At 36.6% G+C, this 15,993-nt stretch overlaps 1 long non-coding RNA gene across 1 annotated transcript in view; it reads right to left on the reverse strand.

Annotated features, from left to right (window-relative positions):
• Window positions 1–15,780, reverse strand: part of LOC141410215 (uncharacterized) — a 30,308-nt gene extending 14,528 nt beyond the window's left edge. The window contains exon 1 of the long non-coding RNA XR_012434424.1: window positions 15,595–15,780. This is a non-coding gene — a long non-coding RNA (uncharacterized lncRNA). The remainder of the gene's footprint in view (window positions 1–15,594) is intronic.
• Between the last annotated feature and the right edge of the window lie 213 nt (window positions 15,781–15,993).

Raw genomic sequence — 15,993 nt, forward strand, 5'->3', positions numbered from 1 at the left:
CGCTGTGCCTATATCCTAAACATCTCCCCCAAATCTACTGCTCTTCACCTCTGTCTCCACTGCCTTTGTTCAAACCATTACTGTCTTTCAACTGGTTTGGAATCTTGCGTGGCCTCCTCAGTGCTCTTCCTGCTTCCCCCTTACCCTCTAAAACCCTCTCCGCACAAGCGACCTGCTGTATGATGCTCTTGAAAGTAATTCAGGTCATGTTACCCTCCCACATAAAACACTCCTGTTTCTTTTCATTGCACTTGGAAATAACATTTTTCTCTCAGGATGCTGCTCTCTATCAATCCCTCCAGTCTCATCTTAAGCCATTTCTCCAATGAGTTGCTCACGATGAAACCAACTACACTCCTCTGTCTCTAAACTTGGCCTGGTTTGCTCTAGTTGGGATACTCTTCCCACTGAACTTTTTATGGCTGGCTACTTCTTATCCTTCAGATACCAGCTCAAATGACACCTCTTCAGAGAGCTAATTCCTGGCCTTTTAATCTAAATTAGCCACCAATTTACTCCATTATACTGTCAGATTTGAATTCTCTATAATACTTATTACTCTCTGATATTTTTCTTCTGCACGTGTGCATTTCTTGTTTATTGCACATAAGATCCATAAGAGCAGAGATAATGTCACTTTTACCTCTGACTCCCCACTGGCTACAACGGTGCTTGCCCATGGTCAACATTCAACAAACATTTGTTTGATAAATGGACAAATATTAAAGTCAAACCTATCTTTAAAAATCTTGCAATTTTCCCTCTCTGATCTCTTGGATTGCTACTTTGTCGGTCCTATTCCAGTGCTATTCTGTGTCAGGTCCTTTCTGAGCCTCAATCCTGGGACCGCCACTGTTATGTGCTGCATCTTTATATGCTACATCCTTTAAGAATGGTTAAGAGCATGGGGTATTAATCAGACCACGTAGGTTTAAAATATGTCTACTCCTCTGTGTCACTTGGGAAGGCAAATTAACACTTTTGTATTTTCTTTTCCAACGTGTAGAGGAGGGCTTGTTTCCAGTATTAAATGAGATAATAATTATAAAATGTTTAGAATCATGCCTGACATATAGTAAGAAGATAGTACATGCTACGTATGTATCTTTTATTTTCAATTTTTCTGTGATAGTAATTTTCTCTAATCTGTTTATCCAATATGTACTGTAGATTCTAGTATATTTATTATTGATAATACCACCATCAACTGGAAGTGTAGCAGATTTGGTAAACTGGAGACTTGGGTTAGCATTAATTAGCTGGGAGATTTTGGGAAAGTCACTATATGTTTCTGGGATTGAATTTTGTCCTGTGTATAATGAATGATCAAATTATACTCATTGTAAAATTATAAATGTTTTAAAAATTCTAAAAAATTAGCAGGTAAATCATTTTGTAAGCTTACATTGAATTCTATTTTTAACAACAGCTAAAGCAGAGATTCTCTAGTTGAAAGAGTTCAGTCACAGTCAGGATCTGCCTGGTTTGTCCTTTCCTTTCCTTCCCTGTTACCTCCTGCAGCCCCTGAGCACAACCTCAGAAGTTGTGCTTTTCTCTTTATCTTGTGAACATTTTTGATGGATATTACTTTAGCATTTTATTTTTAATCACTAGCCAGGACAATTTAATTTTTAATCCATTTCTATTGTTTATAAACTGCCACTTCAACTTCTGTAGTTCAAAGCTGTAGGCTTCATAGCTGGTATAACTCTTTATTCTGTATATGTGTAAAGTTGATTTTTACCCACGGAGTCATTCAGTTCTCTGTGGTTAACTTTGCTTTGGTCCTATTTGTTGGAATATCTGATGATAATGACAGTTACCAAGAGTGCGGTTTCCAGTAACCACTCTTACAATGGAGAAATGTTATATGTATCTCATATGGTACATACATATTAAAATAAATGTTTGATAATATTCACCTCTCCATATTCTGTGTGTATATCTACAATATCTATAACCTGCAAAAATTGAGAAAATACATTTCTTTGTACATATTTTGGTACATGAAACAAATGTGTATAAATGATTCTGGCATGTGTTCAGTGCTTTTCCAAATCCTTATATTAAATGTCTCATGTCTAGAAAAATCCTTGGCTTGGCAAATTTTCATCTGTTCAGGATAGATACCCATTGAAAATTCTGTATTTAAAGTAATCCTAAAGTGACTCTTCTAGAGCAAAACGTTCTTTTATTTTTAGCATAAAAAATCACTCCCTAAGTTATCTGATTTGTGGGGTTGAGTTCTTATGTATTGTATTCAGTTTTCTCAAAGCAGGTATACCTGAATATTAAGTATTACTTATCTCTTTCTTTTGCTTCTGACCTTAATTCTTTTCTTATGATTGGTAGAAGCTGTGACTAATGCGTTGCCATCACAACACTATTATTTTTAATGTAGTTCTGAATTCTAATTATATTTTACTTTGAAACTTTTTACCCTCCAGTTCTATATAGTTTTTAACTTTCTTTCATGTGCACAGGCAAAAGTAGAAGGTAAACATTTCAGCTAGAAGATTGACTGCTCTTAGTTCTCTTTAATTCTGCTTATAAATGTTTATGTTCTGTATAAGCACTTATGTTTTTTCCTTATTATTAAAGTATACACATATTTATGGAACACTATGTTCTAGAATGATGAATCTAGGAATCTCTGGTTGGTCTTACAAGATCCCAACTCCTCTAGCCCAATAAATGTTTATGTTCTGTATAAGCACTTATGTTTTTTCCTTATTATTAAAGTATACACATATTTATGGAACACTATGTTCTAGAATGATGAATCTAGGAATCTCTGGTTGGTCTTACAAGATCCCAACTCCTCTAGCCCACCCACAACATTCCCAGTCTCACAACTATACCATCAAGAGTATCGTCGTGACACTCTCCCCTGTGTAAGTCAGTGGCCTCAGGTGTCAGACTCTAAACCAGGCATGGTTCCATCAGAGTGAGTCACATTTCCTACTCCTTGCTCTCTGCCACTAGGATTCAGTCTGTCCCTTTTCTGATATTTTTCATGTTTATTTACTCTTATATATTTTACTTACACATTATTACACCATCCCCCTTTTCTCTATTAGAATATAAGTTCTACATGCGTAGATATATTGTCTGTTTTGTTCACTTCCCTATCACTACTTAATAGAATATCAACAAACACATAGCAGGAACTTAATCTTTGTTGAAAGAAAGAATGAATGAATAAATACATCCCCAGTTGTCTATTGCTCCCCCTTTTAAATCTCCCTTTCCCTGAAGCTCTCTAAGTATTTCTTTAAAGAGAAACTGTATATTAGTTAAGGTAATGTTAGCTGCTCCAACAGATTAAACCCCCTAATCTCAGTGATTTGGCAGGTCGTATTACTATAATTTTTTCTGTAAGAATTCCATAATGAGTCTAAAATGAGTGTTCATGGTCATCTGACACTCCCTTCCAAGCAGTGATTTGGCAACCCAGGCCCCTTCTGTCATTGAACTCTGCCCTTAACACAGGCTTCCCAGGTTACTGTGCTCATCTGTGTCAAACCAGCAGAAGGAGGAAGGCCACTGATAATGGCATGTGGCATACATGGCCTCTGCTCACAGTACATTGGCCAGAACCCAGTGATAACCCTCCTCTGCAGGGAGTAAGAAATGTAGACCTTCTCTAGGCCCCAGGAGGAGGAGAAACAAGTTTGATAATTAGCTAGCCAATCTCTATCAAAAATGGGCACATCCCATTTGTAGATCTTGGAGAATTACACAACACCTGCCTAAACCACCTCAGTACTGTTCTAATAAGATTCTATTCCAAAGAGCTTAGGAGAAGAGTGCCAAAGGGCCAGCCTTATTGGTGAGCCTAAACAAACTCCTGCTCATGACAGTGTCTCCAGTAATGCTTCATAGGTTCCTCTCTTCCCCTTTCATCTTCTCCCTCTTCTATCTTCTTCTTATTTTTTTTTTTTTATAAAGAACTATGAATCCTAGGATGTCATAATTTCAGAATCCAAATTGCAAAAATTTCTTTCTTCTTCTATGTCTAACACCTGGACACATTTTAACTTTTCTGATTTCACTTAATATGTGGCTAAGTAGTACCAAACACTTAATTTTGATTTTTTTTTTTTTTGATGGAGCAGAGAGGGGACAGGGTCTTGCTCTGTTGCCCAGGCTGAAGTGTGGTGGTGTGATTTTGGCTCACTGCAACCTCTGCCTCCCGGGTTCAAGTGATTCTCCTATATAAGCCTCCTGAGTAGCTTGGATTACAGGCACGAGCCACCATACTCAGATAATTTTTGTAGTTTTTAGTAGAGATAGGGTTTTGCCATATTTGGCAGACTGGTCTCGAACTCCTAACCTCAACAATCCTCCGGCCTTGGCCTCCTAAAGTGCTGGGATTACAGGTGTGAGCCACAGTGCCAGGCCTTAATTTTGAATTTTGGAAGGCAAGAGTATGTGGTGCTAAATTAAACTCCAGTGTTCCCACAAAGTGAATTCTGCTCAGTAACAGTCACCAGGTTTGGGAATAGATGCTGGAGTTTTAAATTGTCATCCAATATCATGCCAAAACAGAGTTAGATAATTACTACTTATTTCAAAATGCTAAGTGGGTAGGCCAGATGTTTGCACATGGGAGGAAGTATTTTTAAATGACAGCTTTCCAGTGACTATTAAACTACGAGGAAGTAAAATGTTACAAGAGTATTTATTCAAACAAATAGTAAAAAAAAATATATATATATTTTTAGGCATGTTAATCAGTGAAAAAGAGAGGACAGACACCTTAAATGAAAGTAAAAAATTAAGCATTAGGTAACATATTCAACGACCTAAAAAGAGCAATCACCATCAATGACACAGGGCAGTCCTGAAAAAGACCAGGCTTTCCTGGAACAGGAGGTTTCTAATTCAGAGACACCTCAGGGAGGTTTCATTTTACATGAAAAGAATATTAAAGCTAACTTTGTCTTCTCATTAGGGATATAGGGTGGTGCTGGAATCTGAGATGCAGAAATGTAGATGCAGGCAGCTTTTATGCGGCTTCACACATCTTCACACATAACACGTCTTACTTATTTGACAACGTGGGGACTAGAATGAAGCACCACTCCTTATTACTTCCACTCAAATGTGTCATTCAACGACATTATAGACCCTGAGGATCCAGAGATGAATAAGATAAGGTCTCCCCTATGGAAGCTTGTGCCCTAATAGGAGGCACACACATCTATGAGCAGTTATAACATGAGACAGAGGTCCAGATAAGAGCTAGACTCAGAGGAGGTACCTATCTAGGTGGTGTAGTGTGATGGTTCACCCACCAGGTCGCGTAGGGGTGAATGTTTGCTGCTAAAACTCTGAAAGCCAGTTGGTGAGCCAAGACCATGGTGACCAGCCGAGGAGCATGCGTCCCTGAGAACCCAAACCATCCCAGAAGGTATCTGGGAACATACCAAGGAAAAGAGTCTTATTGCTCACAGTAGGCAAAGAGCCAGAAAATTAGCTTAAAAGCAGCTTGGAGATGGAAGGGGGCACCGATCTCTGGAGTTGTCCTGCTGTCACCCAGGAATGCCCGTATGTAAGTCGTAATAAAATCTACACACCAAGCTGGACTTGTCTGAGTCATTCTTTAGTCTCTTGGCTCCTTCCCAGTTTGAAGGGACATTATAGTCCCAGGTTTTTCCCATAACAGGTGGCCTCACTGGAAGGCTATCTCTCCTGGACTCTGGGCTCCTGGAAGGCAGAGGCAGAGTCATTCTCATTTTTGCATCCTGGGTGCCTAGGAAAGGGCATCAGGAATAAGAGATGTCTGCCTCCAGGGTCTGAAACATTGTTTTATTTCTCCTAATAGTTTCAAATAAAATGGACTATTGAAAGGGGGCAGCTATAACGAGAGGAGAAGCTGTCATGCCCAGATTTTCCAGCATTGGTATGAATCTTCAGTCTAAAACAGGACTTCTCAACCATAGGACTGTTGGCATTTTGGATTGGATAATTTTTTGTTGCAAGATGTGCTGTGCATTATTTAGCAGCATCCCTTGCCTCTAGGTACTAAATGCCAGTGGAAGCTTCCCATTCCCTAGTTATGACAAAAAAAATCTCCAGATATTGCCAAACGTCCCTTGTGGTGCAAAGTCATTCCTGTTTGAGAATTCCTTGACTAGAAGATATTTCTTCTTTCTAGACTCCGCCTCCTACTTTCTGCATATTGATTATATATATATATTTTCTTTTTTTATTATGCTTTAAGTTCTAGGGTACATGTGCACAACGTGCAGGTTTGTTACTGGATTAAGAAAATGTGGCACATATACACCATTGATTATATTTTTACTTGCTGTAGGATACTTTTATTTTACACCTTCACATAAATATTTAAGCTTTCTCATGTTAAATATCTCAAATAATATGTAAAATAGAGACAGGGACCATATTTGCTTTGTGCATGCATACATGTGCATGCATGTGTTTATTGTACTCATGATGCCTCATACCTTCTGTGGGGATCACAGAAAGAATTTGGTAATAAAGGAGTGAAGTTTGGTAATGAATGAATGAACTTGGCAATGAAGAACAATTGCATGTTCTTTGCTTCCCTGTATCTACATCCAAGCAATGTGACTTCACATTTGTCCCATAAAGAGGTGATCTATTTCCCCACCCCTTGGATCTGGCCTAGGCTTATGATTTGACTAATGGAGTAATAGAAAATGGAATGTAAGGTGAGACTTGAGAAGTTCCCTCACACTGAGGCTCATTCTTTTGCTTTTTGGAACTCCTGGAGCTAGCCTGCTGGAGGCTGAGAGACCACATGGGGAGAGGTCTCATCATTCCTAGATGTCCCAGCTGATACCATCATAGCCTAGCCAGGTGACCTTTAAGGTTTGAGAGAATCCAGATAAAATCAGTGGAGCCCATCCAGACTAGAACTGACTAGGAGAACCCAGCTCAATTTGCTCATCTGTAGAATCACAAGCTGAGGAAATGGTGGTTGTTTTGAACCACTAATTTTGGAGGTTGTTTCTTATATATTAAAAGCAAATTAATGAATACTTCACATCTTAATTCAGTGGAGCTCAGGACTGTTTTGTGGAGAATGGGTAAGAGTGATGTATAAGTGTTTTAGGGCTGTAACAAATCCCCACAAACTGAGGGTCTTAAATAAAAGAAGTAATCTCACAGTTCTGGAGGCTGAAAAACTGAAATCAAGATGTTGGCAGCGTTGGTTCCTTTTGACAGCTGTGAGCGAAGAAACGGTTTCAGGCCTCTCTCCTTGGCTTGTAGATGACTGTTTGCATCTTGATGTGGCTTCTGTGTGTGTCTGTGTCCAAATTTCTCCTTTTTATAAAGACACCAATCATAGTGGATTAGTCTACTCCAAAGGCTCATCTTAACTACATGTGCAATGACCTCATTCCCAGTGAGGTCACATTCCAAAGTAGAGGAGTGGGGAATGAGTACTTCAACATATGAATTTTTGGGGTACACAATTCAACCCAGAATAAATAGGAAGTTGGTGGAAATTGAACTGGTAATAATGCCAAAATACTCGTTGCTATACTGCCCTGTCTTCCTAAGGAATTACATTTTATTGGTATTTATGTTGAAAATAGAGGGCCTCTAAAATTCTTTACAGAAGTGCTATTATCCCATTATAATACTTCTACTACAGAAAAGAAGAAGACTAGCATGAAGATTGTGGTGGTAAGTGGTCCAGGAAGGAAGCTATTAATGGAATTTATTGTAAAGACCTGGGCTCACTCCATGGAAGTGGAGAAGAGATAAGAGACACGAGCTGTTTCAGGGGCTTTATTACTGTAAGTATGCTGTGGCTGTCAGTGCGCACCTGAAAGTTGTATTCAGTTCTGGACATCACCCTTTAATGGGGTGATAGACAAGGTAGGGCACACACAAGTGAGAGTGGTCCGGAGGGAAGGGTTATGATAACATGTCATACCACTTAAGCTAGAGAGAGGGAAAATGCAATGAGAATGATAACTGCTTTCAGCTGTTTGAAAGGTTGTCATGTGGGAGAAGGATTAAACTTGGTCTTGAGTGGCCCAACACAACTAGGACCAATGAGTTAAAGCTTCTGGCAGACAGCTTTTAGCTGTAATATATGGGTTGAAATTCTTTAGTCAGAGTAATCCTAAGAGGGAACAGTCAGGGATGTTTCTTCTAGTCCTGTGATTTCAACTTTGGCTGTAGCCAGTGCAAAAAGGAACTACTGTGTCAAGGTCTTTGTGGCACCTGTGATATTGTATGACATTTATGGCAGTAAATCAGCTTTCTGTCACTTGATTGGTGAATGGATTAAAAACACACACTGCAAAACCCCTAAATGGTAAAGCAATATTCTAATTGTTACACAATCAAATTACATCAACATCTTTTTCATGAATTAACTGAAGCAAAAGAAAACAATCCCATCCCCAAATCTATAAGATGTCTAAAACCAGCTTTATGTTTAAAGAGTAACTTTGATCTCTTCTTTTCTATTTTCAACCCGTAGTTTGTCCCTTATCATATGTTGCCTTTTTTCTAGTTATTGTAGTATCTGAATTTATAAATATAGCCTATAACTATATATCCCACAAAACATGAAGCTTTATTTTCCTCTAATTGTTCTCACTCTAGTCCTTGACTTTCTAGCTAGATTTTAAGTTGCTTTCGAACAAGGACCAAAGGCTTCATGTTTTTTGTTAAAATGGTTTATGAAAGAGCTTTCAAGTGATTTTCTCTGGTCTGATAAGCATCATAATATGACATAACTGGGATATGTTTTTCCTTCATTCTTGAATTATTTCATAAACAGAGGCAATACATAGATAGATAGGTACATTTATTAAACTAACACAGTAGTAAAGTCATCAATAATGTTTATAAAGGGTCCACTCTGTCTGACAGAGTGTTAGTACCATGGGGAATAGGAAATATCCTAGGATCCACTTATTCAGAGTTTAGCTTGGCAGGAGAACTAACATACCAGATACATTAAGTTCTCAATGGCTTGGTGATATGAAGAGAGATGAATGCATTAGTAGTTAGGGATATTTTAAAAACCAAGTCAGCTATGAAGGATGGGAAGAAAATTACAGAAGGCAGATGAGAGGGGAGAATTTCAAGAATATGTAGCTGTTTGAACAAAAGCCTAGTTTTTTGTGTTAAATCATGTCCACAAAAGATACGTTCAAGTCCTAACCCTCATTGCTTGTGAATGTGACCTTATTTGGAAATAGCATCTTTGCAAATGTAATCCAGCTAAGATGAGATCATACTGCATTAGAGTGGGTCCTATTCCAACGACTAGTGTCCTTATGAGACACTTTTTTGGACACAGACATGGAAGAGAATGCCATGTGATGAGAGAGGCAGAGATTGAAATAGTTTGTCAAGGAGCCAGGAAACACCAAGGATTGCACCAGAAGAGAAGCATGGAGCAGATTCTCCCTTATGTCCTTCAGAAGGGATCAACATTACTGATACCTTGATTTTGGACTTTAGAATTGTGAGACAATGCATTTCTGTTGTTATAATTCACCCAATTTGTAGTATAGGTTGAGCATCCTTAATCGAAAAATCCAAAATCAAACGTTTTGAGCATTAACATGATGCTACAATTGGAAAATTTCACCCCTGCAGCCAAAGGCTGTTGAAACTTTGTTTCACACACAAAATTATTTAAAATATTGTATAAATCACCTTCAGGCCATGTATATAAGGTTCATATGAAACATAAATAAATCTTATGTGTAGTCTTGGATTCCATCACCAAGATGTCTCATAATGTATGTGCAAATATTCCTGAATCTGAAATCCAAAACACCTCTGGTCCCAAGCATTTTGGATAAGGAATACTTCACCTGTACTTTTTTTTTTAATTTGGATTTATTATACAACATCAACATGAGTCTAGAATAGCAGTATGTGTCAGGAAACAATTAGTTGATTCTTTATGAAGCTTCAACTTCGATATATGAATACATGCAATTAGAAGATTTTCTAGGTTTATATAGTTGGAATACTGACTAAGATCATTTCCAATTAATCCCTATTTTCCTTAGCTATATTTCTCTTATTTCAATTTTAAAATCGTTGGTTCATTCTCCTTTTATAATTACAATAATCAGGAGAACACCTGATGGTCTGAGGTATTCAACTTTGCTCCCCAGGGGACCCTTTGTGCTCTATTTTGCAAATAGTTTGAAATTTGAATTTCCCCTCTATTATATCATGAAATATTCATCCATCTATCTATCTATCTATCTATCTATCTATCTATCTATCTATCTAGATATTTCTTTTTTTTTCATTTTTTTTTTCAATTTATTAAACTTTAAGTTCTGGGATACATGTACAGGTTTGTTACTGAGGTATACATGTGCCCTGCACCTATCAACCCATCATCTAGGTTTTAAGCCCTGCATCCATTAGGTATTTGTCCTAATGCTCTCCCTCCCCTTGCCGCCACCCCACAACAGGCCCCGGTGTATGATGTTCCCCTCCCTGTGTCCATGTGTTCTCATTGTTCAACTCCCACTTATGAGTGAGAACATGCAGTGTTTGGTCTTCTGTTTCTGTGTTAGTTTTGCTGAGAATGCTGGTTTCCAGCTTCATAAAGTCCCTGCAAAGGACATGAACTCATTCTTTTTTATAGCTGCATAGTATTCCATGGTGTATATGTGCCACATTTTCTTTATCGAGCCTATCATTGATGGGCATATGGGTTGGTTCCAAGTCTTTGCTATTGTGAATGGCACTGCAATAAAAACATACATGTGCATGTGTCTTAATAGTAGAATGATTTATAATCCTCTGGGTATATACCCAGTAATGGGATTGCTGGATCAAATGGTATTTCTGATTCTAGATTGTTGAGGAATCACCACACTGTCTTCCACAATAGCTGAACTAATTTACACTCCCACCAAGAGTGTAAAAGCATTCCTATTTCTCTACATCCTCTCCAGAATCTGTTGTTTGCTTGCTGACTTTTTAATTATCGCCATTCTAACTGGCATGAGAAGGTATCTCATTGTGGTTTTGATTTGCATTTCTCTAATGATCAGTGATAATGAGCTTATTTTTCATATGTTTGTTGGCTGCATAAATGTCTTCTTTTGAGAAGTGTCTGTTCATGTCCTTTGTCAAACTTTATTATTATTATTATTATTTATTATTATTATTATAGTTTAAGATGGGTGCTGACGAGTTGATGGTTGCAGCACACCAACATGGCACAAGTATACATATGTAATGAACCTGCACGTTATGCACATGTACCCTAGCGCCTGTACTTTTTAAGGCAGCCCTGGGAAACTATTACAGCTAGAGACAGAAAAGTAAGTGGGTGTGGGGGCAGAGAGGAGACCTGCTTACATGAAACAAAGGGTGAAAGATGGGGAAGAGGGAGCAAGGCATGAGTTGAATTATGTAAGAACTTTCCAGAAATAACACTAAATGCAGCTAATACTTTTCTATAGCACATGCTATCTGCCAAACATCATTATAAATGCTTTGTATATATCTCATTTAATTCTCACAACAACACTTAGAGGTAGGTACTAATATTATCCTTATTTTACAGATAAAAAATCTGAGGCAAGATGATTAGGTAACTTGCCCAAATATATGTAGCTAGTAAGTAATGTGATGAAGTCAGGATTAGAACCTAGAAAATGTGGTCTCTTGATCATACCTCCATTTGAAATGGACTGAAATACAGAAATAGTGTCATCTTATGGGTGTGACACGAACAGTTAAACCCGTTATGTTCCCTTCATCAACAGTCTTCTGTTACTTAAAACACTTTTATTTTTCTGATTAGGTTGTTAAAAGCTCTTTGGATGGTATAGCAATTTGTTCTATAACTGTTTATAAATCAGAACTATTTCCTCTCACCACATTACATTTCATTTTCAGACCAATGTCTAATAGTAAGTTAATTCTTCTCTGTTGGGTCACCTAGTCACCATAATTTTGCTGATTTCTTTACTCTTCTTGTCCAAAGAGTATGTTAATTGCTTCAGGAGTTCTGTTTTTCTCAGCATGGTTATAATTAATCTAGAAGAGAAGGCCTGGATGACAAAAGCAAAATTACTTCTTGTTGTCCATAGTAATTCCCCCCTACAGATTTTCCCAGAGTGTTTCTTATTAGAGGAAAATGAGCAAACACATTAGATATACCCAAATCTGATGGCCAAACATTTCTTTAAATTGACTTAGTTTAAGTTTTAGTTTATAAAACAATTTAAGAGATTTTAAACTTATGGAGATATGTGGCAATAGTTTTGTATGCTATCTTAGGAATTGAAAAAGAAAAATGATGAATGTTATAGTTAATTTAAATATGATAGGGCAGAAACTGATTTTTCATAATGTTTAATGAAAATATATCACAAATACATATTATAAACATGTAGTTAGAAGGATCGTTTACCTAAAGCTGGTGGGAGAATCCATATGACTTAAGGATAATAGAGCAAAGAAATGAACAATGGAAAGGAAGACAATAAGATACTTAGAAAGGAAAAGACAAGAATATTATTAAAAAAAGTTGTCTTTAATTTTAAAATTATCCATATGCTGCATATTATAATTAATTAGAAAACAACAAGAATAGGAACTTTCTGATATGTTTACCTCATGATTCAGTGCAGTATTGAGAAGCAGATATGTAAGTATAATTTCTAACATCTTAATTTTGATTGCTCATAGACTGCTAAGATTGGGAAGGTAATATCAATAAGTTACTGGTACAAAAAGTCTCTTGTTTATTAGCCAATTGGCTTTCCTTTAAGATGAGAGGAAAGCCTTTGGATGTCTAGCCAAAGATAAATTTTCTATACTAATTGACATAAAAGAGTTTTGGTTGTTACACCAGCTATGGACCCACCTTGTCAGTCACCCTTATGAGGAATTATTTGCAGTTGGACTGTAGATGAATGAAATGTACATTACCACAAGGTCAAATTTTCTGGCATCTATTTATGAAAATGGTAAAGATGATAGTAACTTATCTTTTTGTAAGCTTCAAATAAGGGGTTCTGAATTATCATTTGTCAACTTTAATCTTCTTTTTCTTTTTTTTTTTTTTTTTTTTTGAGATGGAGTCTCCCTCTGTCGTCCAGGCTAGAGTTAACTTTAAATTTATAGGAGAAAATAACCTATTGTTAATCACTGATATTTAAGGAATGCCAGTATGCATTACTTGCTCATGCATTAGTTGTGGCTGCCAGTAAACTGTAATTACAGCAAGGATGGGCACTGAACTGGAAGATACATTCTTACTTTTTGAAAGATATAAAACATAAACCCCTGAGACAGAAGGAAATTAACCTTCCCTAAATCATATACTGAGTGGTCCACCTGAGAATGGAATCACACCCATGAAAGCTTGGATATTGGGAGAAGGGCAGAGATGTGGTGGGTGATGGAAAATGTATTGAAAAGAATGAGAAAAATCTGAGTTTTCTTTCTAACTCTCTTGTATGCTAACTAAAATGTGGCCAAATAATTCTTTCTCACACAGTTATTGAGTACTTGTTCAAGGTGTGTTAAAGGTTTTTTAATTTTGGGGGACTTCAGTTTTCTATATTATCAATTTAGAAGAAAATAAGATGATTAAGCTCTCAAGTACCTCTCAGAGCTAAGATTTTTTGACTTTGTAAACATCTAGTTAACACTTTGGCCTGTGGAAGATTTTTTGTCTGAATGTGCTTTCTTCTAATCCTTTCAATATGTTCTAATAAAATGTCACCACCTTTAAAAGTTGGACCTGAAGGATCATCTCAGATTCCAGGTTCTTGAACTTAAGGTTAATCTCAATGCTAAGACATAGGAGAGCAGCCATAGTGCTCTGTGGCTAAAGCCTTCACAGAAGACGCACTAAGAAAAAGGACACTGGAGTGAACTGCAGTCAGGAAAATTACTGTGCAAACCATATTTTCCATTGTATCAAAATTGATCATTTCCTACAACAAACCTTATAGTATCATCTACTTCAATAAAAGGCAGAAGTACCATCAGGTCTGAGCAAGAAGCGTTGCCTTTTTGAGTCCCATACCTTTCATTCCTCTCCCTTTCTTATTCCCCTTCACTAATGCAGTGAAGTAGCACTCCTTGGACTGTCTACCCCACTATTTGGTGTGTCTTTCTCTAGTTAAAAGAAGTATAGTTTTTTGCTATGCACATTTTAGAATTTCTACTAAGAAGAATATGGACTCTTCACATTGTTTATTTACCCCAAGCTGAGAGTATTAATGTTAGAAGAGAGAAAATGTAGAAAACTTGCTGAATTCTGGTAAAACTCTGGTGTAATCTGAATCATAATCATGTCTGGGATTCAAGTTCATGCCAAAGTAGTATATTTATTTGTGCTTGGGCTAGATACAAATGTTTAGACAGTAAATGCAATATTTTATTCCAAGTTTCATTGTATCTACTTATGTTAAGCCATCATTGGTGAACTGGGGGAAGAGAATATGAAACTACCCAAGCCTTACATTAGGTTTTGAATGTTAAGATATTAGAATAAAAACTATTTCAATGCCTCATAGAAATTGTATTCTGAAAATCCTTGGCAATGCAAGTCCATCATTGTCAAATTATCTGAAAGTGAGCTATTAATAAATCTCTATTTTATTTATATAAAATATAAACCTCATAAAGTTTTAGTTACTGATAAATATTTTTAATAATACAAAATAAGTAATTTATCTTTAAAAAAGTGTGGTTTATATTTTCCAAATCGTTCACCAGCAAAAGAAGAATTCTATTCTGTATGAATAGTATAATTGCATCTATACTGACATCATGTGGACTCATACTCATGATTAAGAGCTCTATGGGCATATAGGCTTATGTTGCCAACATGTCCAGCTCTGTGGAGTTCTGAAACTCATGAACGACATTTCTAAGTTATTTTAAAAGGTGGCTCTTTATATAGAGGAATCTAATACATGGAATTTTCTTCTAACTCCTTCTCACCGGAGAAAAGTGATTCTAATTCCAATGTGCATTCTATACCCATCCATGACTTCCTTAACTTTCATACCCATCAAGAATTGCCCAGACATTAGAATAGCAGCCAAGCAAAGTGAAGTGGTTAGTGCTCTTGTCATCCATGTTGGAACTGACATTTTCCCAAAATAATTTATTTTCCATTTTATGCTATTCACAATAGGTCAACATGTTTGTTTAAAATTTTTGCTCTAAAAGTTAACACTACAGCTATTTCATATATTGAAGTTTTCCATTCTCTCTTGATAAAAACAAGACTAGATTTATGTAACTGAGTTATATTTAACTTTTAGTTTTGTAAAAATCTAGATTCTACAAGTTAAAAATAAAAGACATATGAATGAAGAGAAGATGTGATAAAATTTATTTTCTCAATGACACTATTACTACTTTTGTTTTCTCTTATTGTTATAATAAGTGATTGGTCATTTGGTTTTGTTTAATTATGTTCCAGGCTAGGTCACAATTGCCTTGCTGCTTTTCCTACCCCTACTTGTTTAAACCCTTTGGATGATAGTCTGCCTTCTTTAAACCTAAGCTGCTCCAAAGTAGAAAGAAACATCCTGATATCATCACAAAAGAAGTTCAACTTACCACTTTCCTGGGAAATACTATTTTAAAACCTCTTCTTATTCTTCAGACTACCCTCTTTGATTTATCCTGTTTTTCACCTTCAAAGTTTCTGTGTCTTTCTCCTCATCTGCCTCTGTGTCAGCACAGCGCTGTCACTAGAATCTGTATCATCATTCTTTTTCCCAACCCATGTGTCTGGGTCTGACCTCTGCTTCCCTCATGTCTTGGTCTTTGTTAAGCATTTCAGGATCAAATTAAATTTTATGACAGCACCCTTCTGGTATTTTTTTTAAAAGACTATCTGGTTAGGAGGTATATAGTTTTTAGCAACATTTAAACTTGACAGCAATCTGTATATGATTTATGTAGTATGTTATTTCCCTGTGAAGAAAAGAAAATCTCTTTATAATCACTAAATAA

Source organism: Macaca fascicularis, chromosome 4 (genome assembly GCF_037993035.2).
Source record: "Macaca fascicularis isolate 582-1 chromosome 4, T2T-MFA8v1.1".
Classification (NCBI taxonomy): Eukaryota; Metazoa; Chordata; class Mammalia; order Primates; family Cercopithecidae; genus Macaca; species Macaca fascicularis.